We start from the raw sequence: 11,670 nt of genomic DNA, 5'->3' as shown, positions 1-11,670 counted from the left end.
AACTGTCGGCACAGAGCCCAATGCGGAGCTCGAACTCATGGGCTGTGAGATCATGATCTGAGCCGTAGCCGGGCGCTTAACTGACTGAGCCACCCAGGTGCCCCTATACAATAGTTTAATCTTTTTTTCCCCCTCAACGTTTAGATTATTTCCAAAATTATGTTATAATAAAATTGCAGCTAATGAACTTCTTTATAAATAAATCTTGGACTCCCATCTTAGGATAGCTATATCAAGTTGCTGTTTTGTAGGCCAAAAATATTGGTAATTTTCTATGGTTCAAACTGATGCTTAGGCTTACGGGGTCAAGGAGTTTGAACATTAATAATTTTTTACAACAACCTTATTGTGGGATAATTCCATACCATACAATTCATTTATTTAAAGCATGCAATATTTGTAGAGATGTATAACCATCACCACACTCAATTTGTGAAAATTTTTATTACTCCAAAAGAAACCCTGTACCCATTAGTAGTCGTTTTCATTTGCCCCCAGCTCTCTGTCTTAGACAACTATCAATATACTTCCTGGCTTTATGGATTTGCCTATTTTGGACAATTTGTAAAAAGGAATCATGCAATATGTGGTCCTCAGTGACAGGCTTCTTTCATTTAGCATAACGTTTTCAGATTTATCCACGTTGCAGCATATATCAGTGCTACTTCATTTCTTTTTGTGACTGAATAATATTCCGTTACATGTATATATGACATTTTATTTATCCATTCCTGAGTTGATGGACATTTGTTTCTCCTTCTTAACTATTATGAATAATACTGCTGTGAACGTTTGCATGCTAGTTTTCATTTTTCTTGGATAATGTACCTAGGAGTGGAATTGATGGGTCACATGGCAACTCTGATATTTAACCTTTTGGGGAACTGACTGTTTTCAAAAATGGATGCACTATTTTACATTTCCACCAGCAATGTATGAGTGTTCTAATTTCTCCACATCCTTGCCTGTACTTATTATTATTGGTGTTTTTGATTAGAGCCATCCTAGTGGGTATGAAGTGGTGTTTCATTGTGGTTTTGATTTGCCTTATCCTGATAGCTAGTGATGTTGAGCATCTTTTAATGTGGTCATTGGTAGAACATTTATTTTTAAGGTTCATGATAAATTTCACCCATTTTTCTCTCCAGAAAATGGAGTTACTTTATGATGCCAGTAGCCATATGTCAACTCACTGAAACTTTACCAGCTTCAACATTATAATTTTTACAAATTACATTCTTTTGATTTCTTTTTTTTTTTTCATTGTATTTAAATCCATGTTAGTTAACATATAGTGTAATGATTGTTTCAGGAGTAGAATTTAGTGATTAATCACTTACGTTATAACACCCAGTGCTCATCCCACCAAGTGCCCTCCTTAATGCCCATCACCCATTTAGCCCATCCTCCCATCCAACACCCTCCAGCAACCCTTAGTTTGTTCTCTGTATTTAAGGGCCTCTTACGGTTTGCCTCGTTTTCTGTTTTTATCTTGTTTTTCCTTCCCTTTCCCTATGTTCATCTGTTTTGTTTCTTAAATTCCACATATGAGTGAAATATGGTAATGGTCTTTCTGAATGACTTATTTTGCTTAGCATAATACATTCTAGTTCCATCCATGTTGTTGCAAATGGCAAGATTTCATTCTTTTTTGATCGCCATCACCAAGTAATATTCCCATGTATGTGTGTGTATGTATATATACCACATCCTCTTTCTCCATTTGTCAGTCTATAGACATTTAGGCTCTTTCCATAATTTGGCTGTTGTTGATAGCGTGGCTGTAAACATTGGGCTGTATGTACCCCTTCCTATCAGCATTTTGTAATTACCTAGTAGTGCAATTGCTGGGTCATAGGGTAGCTCAATTTTTAATTTTTTGAGGAACCTCTGAAGTGTTTTCATGTAGCCGCACCAGTTTGCATTCCCACCAACAGTGCAAAAGTGTTCCCCTTTCTCCACATCCTCGCCAACGTCGGTTGTTTCCTGAGTTATTAATTTTAGCCATTCTGACAGGTGTGAGGTGGTATCTCATTGTGGTTTTGATTTGTATTTCCCTGATTTTCAGGTGTATGTTAGCCATCTGGATGTCTTCTTTGGAAAAATGTCTGTTCATGTCTTTTGCTCATTTCTTCACTGGATTATTTGTATTTTGGATGTTGAGTTTGCTCAGTTCTTTATAGATTTTTGATACTAACCCTTTATCTGATATGTCATTTGCAAATATCTTCTCCCATTCCATTGGTTGCCTTTTAGTTTTGTTGATTGTTTGCTTTGCTGTGCAGAAGCTTTTTATCTTGATGAAGTGCCAGTAGTTTCTTTTGATTTCTAATTTCACTTTATTTCCACTCCTTTGATTTATTCTGTGTTTGCATTCCACAAGAAATTAATTAACCATTGATCTAAGTTAATATATTTTTTTAATTAGAAAAAAAAAAGCTAGCATGAAGCAAACTGGCCTAAGTTTGTTTGGTCACACACAGCTATTAGGTTGTTCATAATAGCACCTAGGTACATCATAATAGTTGCCAAAAAGTTTGCAGTAAGTAGGAGTTGGAGTTGACTACTGACTGTTAAATAACTTTGCAACTTTGCCGCTTGGTTTTAATGAAAGCAGATCTCAGACGAAATTCTGCTGCATATCAAGACATTTATTTAAACAAAAAATTTATTGACAAGTCAGGTCACATAGTTCAGACACTGTTCAGTAAGCTTTATGAAGTCCACGTTCTCTTCATTTTAGGTGATCAAAACACCACTTGCAAGTTTCAAAAGCAGAATCCAGTTGCTTTTGTGGTGGACATCAGGCAACCACAAACCTTTGACCAGATGGATGGCAGGACTGGATAGCCTCAGGGTCCATCCCAATGAATACAAGTTTGGAATTTTCTAGATTTTTATACCTTATTAATAAAAGAGTTGGAGGGATGTCTCTAGAATATTATTACCAATACACACATCCTGCATACCACTCATTTCAGTAATTATCATCCATATTTATATATGTTGTGCTAATTACTAATTTCACCAGTAAAATTCCATTTTTAACATTGGCAAAGCACCATGCTATTAATGGCAGGTAAAGCTCTCTGGAGCACCTGTAATAGACACATTTGGAGTATGGCTTTCTGATTACCTTGGAGGGTGAATTCTTGATGGGGCAACTGTCTCTTCTTCAATGGCATATCAAACCTGTTCCCTTCCACATGCACATAATTTCACATTATCTTTGCTAAAGGAAAAGCACATTTTAGACATCAAAACAGCATGGAGTATCTCTCAGTGTTTGTTTTTTTTTTTTTCCTCAGAAAGAGAACAAGGAAATAAAACCATTTATTAAGTGCCTACTCTGATTAGTGCTTTGCATACATTATCTCATTTAATCTCCAACAACCCTGTGGATAGTGGTTATCATCCTCATTTTATGGATGGGAAAATTAAATGTGAGAGATTTTAATAATGTGTCCAGGATCACTTGGTTTGTAAGTAGTAGGGGTGGGCATTGTCTCTGCCTGTCCATCTTCTTATGGCACATTGGAATGCTTGGAGGACCCTTATTATTCTCGTATTGCGGCATCCTTGCATTGGAGACTCGTGAATGCATAGATAGTGCTGTACTTGATGTACATGCATAGGTGGTTAAATAAATGTGAAATTCTACATATTTAATAGATTTTAGGGAGAGTGTGTGACTGAGGAAAACGTGATTTCTAAATTACAGTGCTGGAGGCATTCTGACCTTTCATAAATATCTGTGACCAAGTTTAAGCTTTATGTCTGGAAGAAAAATAAAAACACTAACAGGCTAATGAGTTGAGAATTATTAAAAAATAGTGATGACTTTGTACACATACAACTATGAAGTAGATACTTTAAAATTTCCTTTTACTCCAGTTTGGTGTTTCACTGATAAGTAAAACATTTTACATTTATGGTTTTTAATGTACTTTTTCCCTCCTCAGGATGCAAAAGAGGTGAGGATAAGTATGACTATAGCTTTCTTTTGCTTTTTGCAAGTGAGAATTTGCAAATAGTGTTCAATTTCACTGAGCAGCGAAGTGAGGTGTTCCAGTGAATTATCTCTAGCTGAGAGGGTTGGTTTTTTTTTTTTTAATGTTTAGCAAAATTGTGGAGTATGCTGTTTAAATGAAGCTACACTATATTCTTGCAGAATTTCAAATGGAATATAAGATGACTCTGTAGCACCCTTCATAATTTTTACTTTAAATAATGTATTAATTTTTAAAATATACTTGGATATTTATTTTTTCCTTTCTTTTTTCTTTCTTTTTTTTTTTTTTCTGTATTGGAAGTAGAAATGAAGCCATTTCTTTTTGTCATTTTCCATTATTTCCTTTTATTTCTCCCACATGTGCCCTGGATAATATCCTGGCTAGATATGATTGTAGGCTATTTTCACTGGCAGATTCTGATTCCATTGCCAATCAGCAACAATAGGAGCATTGTCCCCACCCCCTTCATATTCTGCACACTCCATTTAGAAATGAGAAAAAGTCTCAAAGGTAGGCACTACTATATTACCAAAGCAGGCAGCAAATTCCCCCCGGGGAGGCCCTGAGCTGGAGTGAGAGCATGTTAAGAGGGGGAGAAAGTAATGAACACTTTTGAAAAATGAGGTTATGTAAGTTAGAGCTGCCCAGAGATGCTCTGAAGGTCTATTAGACACAGTTCTTGAAAAGGGGTTTAAATGAAACTAAAATGCAATAACAAAAGTCTCTCACTGGAGAGAATTTAAAATGATTCCTCAGAATTAATTGACACTATCAGAAAGCTGGAACATGCTTGTCTGTCTGAAAAGTGTTTGGTGTTTTGGAAGAATTACTGTCTATGGCATATAATAAGTGACTGGGAAATCAATACCTTTTCTTTAAAGCTGCCACCTAGTCTGTAGCACTGGGTAATTATGTCCACCATGGCATTCTGGGAAGTCTTAGTTCCATTTTCAGTGCTTGACTATTTGGTATACTTCATTTCCAAAAACCTGTCCATATCAGTTGTCTTTCTGTCTCTTTAATTTTTTTTTTAACATTTATTTATTATTGACAGCCAGAGACAGAGCATGAGCATGGGGTGGGCAGAGAGAGGGGGAGACACAGAATCTGAAGCAGGCTCCAGGCTCTAAGCTGTCAGCACAGAGCCCGACGTGGGGCTTGAACTCACAAGCCGCGAGATCATGACCTGAGCCGAAGTCAGACGCTTTACTGACTGAGCCACCCAGGCGCCCCTCTTTCTGTCTCTTAAAAAAAAAAAAAAAGTATACCTTTAAAAAAATATTTTTATGTTTATTTTTGAGAGAGAGAGAGAGAGAGAGACAGAACACGAGTGGGGGAGGGGCAAGGGGGAGGGCAGGGGGACACAGAATCCGAAGCAGGCTCCAGGCTCTGAGCTGTCAGCACACATTCCGACACAAGGCTTGAACTCAAGAACCACGAGATCAAGACCTGAGCCGAAGTTGGACGCTTAACTGACTGAGCCACCCAGGCACCCCAAAATGCATTTCTAATTAATTTTGCAAATCCTTTAATACTGACATCAATTTTGTTTGTCATGGTCTCTAAATGGTGCTTGTGGTTTAATGTAGCTGAAATTTGTTCAAGGCATTTTGTCCAACTTTCTATTTCCAAACACAGAATGAGGCTTGAAAATAAGCTGTGAATTATTCTCTCCTGTTGTGAAGACAGAGAATCACAATCCTTGGATGAACCTTTAAGTGTCCATTGCTCCTTTTCAGTGTTTGACTCTAAATTTATTTTAAAGCCTCAGTTTAGCAATTTGGCGTGATGCTTTCATGATTTGGATAGTCATGAGACCTGATGGGAGTTTGCTGTTACTCTTCTATTAACCTCTGAGACAGGATGATAGAATTATTATTGTCTTTTTAAGACTGGCAATAAATTCATTTTATTCTAGGTCCAGAATGACCACTGTTTCAAGATTTGATTCTGATACTTGTGGTTTGTTGCCATGGGAATTTCTGTTGCTTTAGCTTTAAAGACCCATCCAGTTGAAAACAAAACCTTGTAAATTATGGCAAACTTCTGGTCTGCAGCATGGGTTTGTTAAGTAGATGAAAACTGGAATCCAAACTGCTTCTTCCTTTCATGTCTTTAAATTGTTGCCAGGGGGAAGATTATGCACAGATCATTGGGTTAAGCAAGGGTTATTGTTCCCCCTACCATGCACAGAGTAATAAGTCATTCTCCTTGAAATTACATCTTCACTAGGACCAGTATAGAAAACATAGTTCTATTTGTGCTGGAAGTACAAGGTCACAGCCATTCACATAGAAGATGATCCTTCACAATTATTCCCAGAAAAATACTTTGGAAAAATACTCTCTGCTCTTCATGGTTCAACGATGTACAATGTTTATACTGAACTTGTTATGGGCACTAAAGCCAGGGAGCTTATCCAACAGACAGACCTGTGGTCTGGTGCTATATTTAGCAAGACAGTCAACTGGAAGTTGATAAGATACATGCCACTTCATTCCGTTTAGTATCTTAGAAGCTATTGGCAACATCAATCGTTATAATAACATAAAAATTTACATTTGCAGAGACTTTAACCCATATGGTCTGTCAGTATTCTTATGAGATAGGTAAGACAGTTGTTAAATTTTTTATTACAGATGAGGGCTGCTGGGTGGCTCAGTTGGTTGACCTCAGGTCATGATCTCACGGTTCATGGGTTCCAGCCCTGTGTTGGGCTCTGTGCTGACAGTGCAGAACCTGCTTGAGATTCTCTGTCTCCTTCTCTCTCTGCCCTACCCCTGCTTACTCACTCCCTATGTCTCAAAAGTAAATAAATAAACTTAAAAAAGTTTTTGTTACAGATGAGGTGACTGCAGCCTGTCCCATCTAGCAAGAAATTAATAGTGGAATTGGGACGTTAATGTGCTTTCCTCTCCTTCTGCCTGGCTTATCATTTTTTGTAAACAGTGCATTGACTATTCTCACTATTTATAGAGGAGAGCTCAGAGCAAAGAGTACCTGTTGGGTTAATTGTAGAAATTATGATATGTAATATGCCACAATGTATACCTAACTAATCAGTAGGAAATGGAAGATCATAAAAATGAAATCACAGTTCTTCATGTATGATGAACAATGAGTTGTTAAAGAGATAAAGGTGACATAAGAATCTTACCTGATTAATCCTCATGGAAAATTGTTAAGAACCATCTGCTCTGAATGTGTGAAAATCATAGAGAGCAAAGATACTTGAGAAATTATTTTGTTCAAACTTTCATTTTACATCTAAGAGCGAGAGACAGAGATACAGAGGGAGAAAGAGAGAGAAATTCAGAGATTTTAAATTATTTGCTCCAGGTTACCTGATTAGAAAGTGACAGAGCTAAGAGCTGAATCTGTATCTTCAAACTCTGATGTTTCTGGGCTTTACTCTACACCATACTGTTGTTTGGCTGCCTGTGGGGAGAGGGTCAGACAACACTGGTGGTCCCATTCAACTCTGGTACCCTGGTGGGCAATACCACATGGGTAGCTTCATTTTATGGGTAGGAAAATTTTTATTGAAGAGTGTCCCCAGAAACAATTAGTATGTCAGTGGCATAATGTCTCCCAAGTGCTCCTTGCCTGTCTTCTCACAGATGTAGGAGCCTACAGTATTTCTGCTTCCACAATAGAAAAGATTTGTGGAGAATCATCTATATATTTCAGCCCCAAGAGCTGAGAATGAAAAAAAAAAAAAAGAAAAAGGTGAAGAAAAAAAAGAATCTCTGTTCTCCAGTCAATAATGAAGTAAAGTACATATTGTCATGTTCTGTAACAATCTCAGTCATGCTGGAATCACATCAAAATACTTAGGTGAGATTTTAGACTGGTATACTTTTGACACTCTTAAGATGATATTTGGATAGAGCAAGGTTATATTATGTCAAAGTAAGGAATCCTCAAAAAATTGGTATGTAAATCAGTAGTCTGCTTGGCTTAAGAACCTCAAAAGGGTGCTGCAACTATTTAACTATCTACTGTGAACATTGATTTTTGATAGTTAACACAATGTATTTAAGAGTAAAAGGAACCTCTGGAATAAAACTCTATGTGGAAAGTACTCTTAAGAACTATAAGAAATAGAAGTATTGGTGAAAATGGGCTATGGATAAGTAGGAGGCACATGTTTATTGGAAAGGCAAATAGTATTAATGTTAAGAATATTTTAGTAACTTCTCTTTATCATTTCACTACATAAAACATTTTGTTTCCAGTGTTTTTTCTGCAGGCATACACCCTGGAATCTTGTTCTACCCTTAGCCCCCATCCCAATTCTGGGAAATTTTTGTTTTCCACTTTATTAATTTTTATACTATTTGGAAACTTTTAAACTTTGTATTACTTTTATTTTTGGAATGAATCTTGCTTGGGTGTGTATTATTGTTTTGATATATTGCTAGGTTCAGTTAGCACTTGATAAATAGAATTGATGTATAGCTTTTTCATACTATTTCTAAATCTACTATTGTTATTAAGATTATTTAAGCATATTATTTACAAAAAAACAAAAAAAGGGGCGCCTGGGTGGCTCAGTCAGTTGGGTGTCCGACTTCAGCTCAGGTCATGATCTTGCAGTCCGTGAGTTCAAGCCCCGTGTTGGGCTCTGTGTTGACAGCTCAGAGCCTGGAGCCTACTTCAGATTCTGTGTCTCCCTCTCTCTCTGCCCCTCCCCTGCTCATGCTCTGTCTTTCTCTGTCTCAAAAAAAAAAAAAAAAAAGATTAAGCATATTATTTTAAAATTGGGGAAAAGCAGTAAAATATCATTTAGTGTATTATAACTGGGAAGCCTCCAAAGGGTTATCAGATGTCCCCAAAAGCATTATGATAAATGAGTTTTATTTTAAGTGTAAGGTGTTATTTACAGAAGAGTTAGAAATTTGACTAGGGTCTCCTGTGCAGTCTGAAGTTGAGAATAAGAGATTTCATTATGACCCAAATGTCCTTCCCCCATCTCTCTAATAAATACTCAATTGAAAAAGAAACTCCTAAAACTTACAGTAAGGAGATGATTCTTTTCCTTTAGGTAGATGTTTTGCAGCATTTAAAAAAACTCATTCCTTACTAAGAATCTACAAGAATCCTACTTGACTGGCCAGGAAGATAATGCTGGATGAGCATTTCTACAGTTTGTTTTATGGAAACAGTACATATATTTTCATTTCCAAATATAAAACTATATTATATTTTAAATATTTTTTCAAACTATTCTCTCAGAAGCTTAAACTCTGAAAATTACCACTGTAAATTTTTATAGTAAAAATCGTAAGTTGTGTTGTTCATCAACTGCATGACTTAAAAGGCAAAAGTGTCACTTTTGTGACTTTAAAGGTGGAATCACAACATCTGAGATGCAGAAAACTCAACATACAAGTGAATTCTCATTGACTGAATAGTTATTTGATTGGAGTAGTTCATGTTTCCTTCTGAGATGAGTGCATGATTACTAACCATATGTAGTTTGTAGTAGGTTAAGTTTACCCCCAGCCTCACCTGTCTCCACTGGTGCTGGGATGAAGTTCACCTGAGAAAAAATGTTTTGTTTATAAATATTATATATATAATAATTATTATATCTTACATTATATATGATATATTTAATTTTTTTAAACCTGAAACTCTACTAGTGTGTTTTAGGTTGGATCAAAATGTCACACAGTTGATTTTGTCTCTCTCCTCCTCTCTCCTTCTCCATCTTGTTCCTTAGAGGACTTGAGACAACTGATGGGAAATACTGGGATGTGAATAAAAGTCTCATTGCCAGATGAGGTAATGAGCTAGAAGTTCTCTAGGGCTCTTTTTTCAATGCAGATTTTGGGAAACATAAGGTCTCAAGCTACTTGGATGTTATAGTAATTTCTGACTACATTCGGTCTTGACCAAAATGTGTCATTGTTCCACCATCTTTCTGACATGATATGGGACTGGAGAATTTTAGTGAACTGCTAGTATTGAGATAGATGCAACCTGTTCTCAGGTTGAAGGAACTTTGGACCAGAGGCAGTGACTTACTGAGAATGCAGAGAACAAATAACACTATTCAAGGAGATAAAACGTTTTGCGATCTGCCAACCAGGAAAGCTGCTTTCTCAAAGTGGGAAAATCCATCAACTATAATGAAGAGCCTTGCTAATGTGTAAGTATTACTGTTAGGAGTTTGGCCCTAGTGGGTCAGTTAGTGGATCCATTTCCACACTGTGTAAATGTGTAAGTCCCTGATTTATGCATGAAGGAATTCACAGAAAGAAATCCTCTGTTTTACAGAGGAAATGAGCTTTCATTTCCTTTCTTATTCATAGCTTACCTTGGGGTGTGATAAGAAGATTTAGCCCTGGGCAGAGTATTCCTCTGAAGTTCATTCATTCTGTGCTATGACTAATAGCTTTTTCTCATAACCACATCAAGAATTGATACTGCTTTAGGAAACAGCATTCCACATCTCTAGTGAACTGCTTATCTTTCTTGAAGCAGAGTGAATTGCTCTTATTGTCTTTTTTATGTATTTTCTGATGTAATAGAGGCGCTAAAGCTATTGACTGCTTTAGACTGTCTGATGGATACTGAGGACCATTGAACAGCGTGCTGTGCAGAACAACTGAATCAGACTCTGAGCGCACCAAAGTTCAGTGGGCAAGCCTATTTTGCCATCCTCCCTGAGATATCATACTGAAATTTTGCAAGCAGAAGTGATGCATTTATATGTACAGAGAACGCACTAACCCTGGTGTATCTGGAAGACTTTGGTTAGTTTTGAGCAAGGGAAAAACGATGGGGCTACGGAAATCAAAAACATTTCAGAGACACTAACTTCATTACATTTCTTGCCCGCACGCTTGTTGTAAGAACAGGCTTTCTCCACAGCTGCTCTCTGTGAACTGCAGCTTGACCAGCTAGCCCTTTGAGTTCTAGCACTAATTCTTGTCTTAGTCCTAGAGCCACAGACCGTGAAGAGAGCATCGACTCCCGCATGAGGCCTAGACAGTTCAGACTCTGTGGCAAGGCCAAACAGAATTTGTAGGGCTCAGTGCAGAATGAAAATGATTGGCCTCTTGTTAAAAAAATTATTAATAATTTTATGAAGAATTCTTAGTAATGAGACAATAGAGCATTAAACCAAGCTTAGGACTCATGTAAGCATGCGGTGCTATGCAACTGCACCGGTTGCATGTCCGGGAAGCTGGCCTAGCTCATTGGTCTGGAAATACAGACAGAAAGGGATTTGCTTTCAGTTTACAGAGTTTAGGAAGCAATAATAGAATGGATACATTTTGTTTATGGCATCTGAGAATATTAAACTTTTTAAAAAAATTTTTTATAATGTTTTTATTTTATTTTTTGAGATAGAGAGAGACAGAGCATAAATGGGGGAGGGTCAGAGAGAGAGGGAGACACAGAATCTGAAGTAGGCTCCAGGCTCTGAGCTGTCAGCACAGAGCCCGATGTGGGGCTCGAACTCACGGACCACGAGATCATGACCTGAGCCGAAGTCGGATGCTCAACTGACTGAGCCACCCAGGCTCCCCTCAGAATATTAAACTTAAGGAAATGACTGAATTTCTAAAGTGGATGATGGTGATTTGCACTCCTTTGTGTAGTAGAAGCAAACTCTTGTTTTCTGAGAAGTTTCACAGGATAG

General features: G+C 37.2%; 1 protein-coding gene across 8 annotated transcripts in view; it reads left to right on the top strand.

The window, feature by feature from the left end:
- The window catches only part of PDE11A (phosphodiesterase 11A), a 411,261-nt gene that overhangs the window by 102,434 nt on the left and 297,157 nt on the right, over positions 1–11,670 (top strand). The window contains exon 1 of one of the 8 annotated variants that reach the window (XM_042994781.1): positions 10,130–10,170. The exons of the other annotated variants lie outside the window; for them this stretch is intronic. The gene's annotated coding sequence lies outside the window, so the exon portion shown is untranslated. Of the gene's footprint in view, positions 1–10,129; positions 10,171–11,670 lie in introns of those variants that run through there. 8 annotated transcript variants of the gene reach the window in all.

This window comes from Panthera tigris, chromosome C1, assembly GCF_018350195.1.
Source record: "Panthera tigris isolate Pti1 chromosome C1, P.tigris_Pti1_mat1.1, whole genome shotgun sequence".
NCBI classification, from domain to species: domain Eukaryota; kingdom Metazoa; phylum Chordata; class Mammalia; order Carnivora; family Felidae; genus Panthera; species Panthera tigris.
This window is presented reverse-complemented; position numbering and strand designations above follow the sequence as displayed.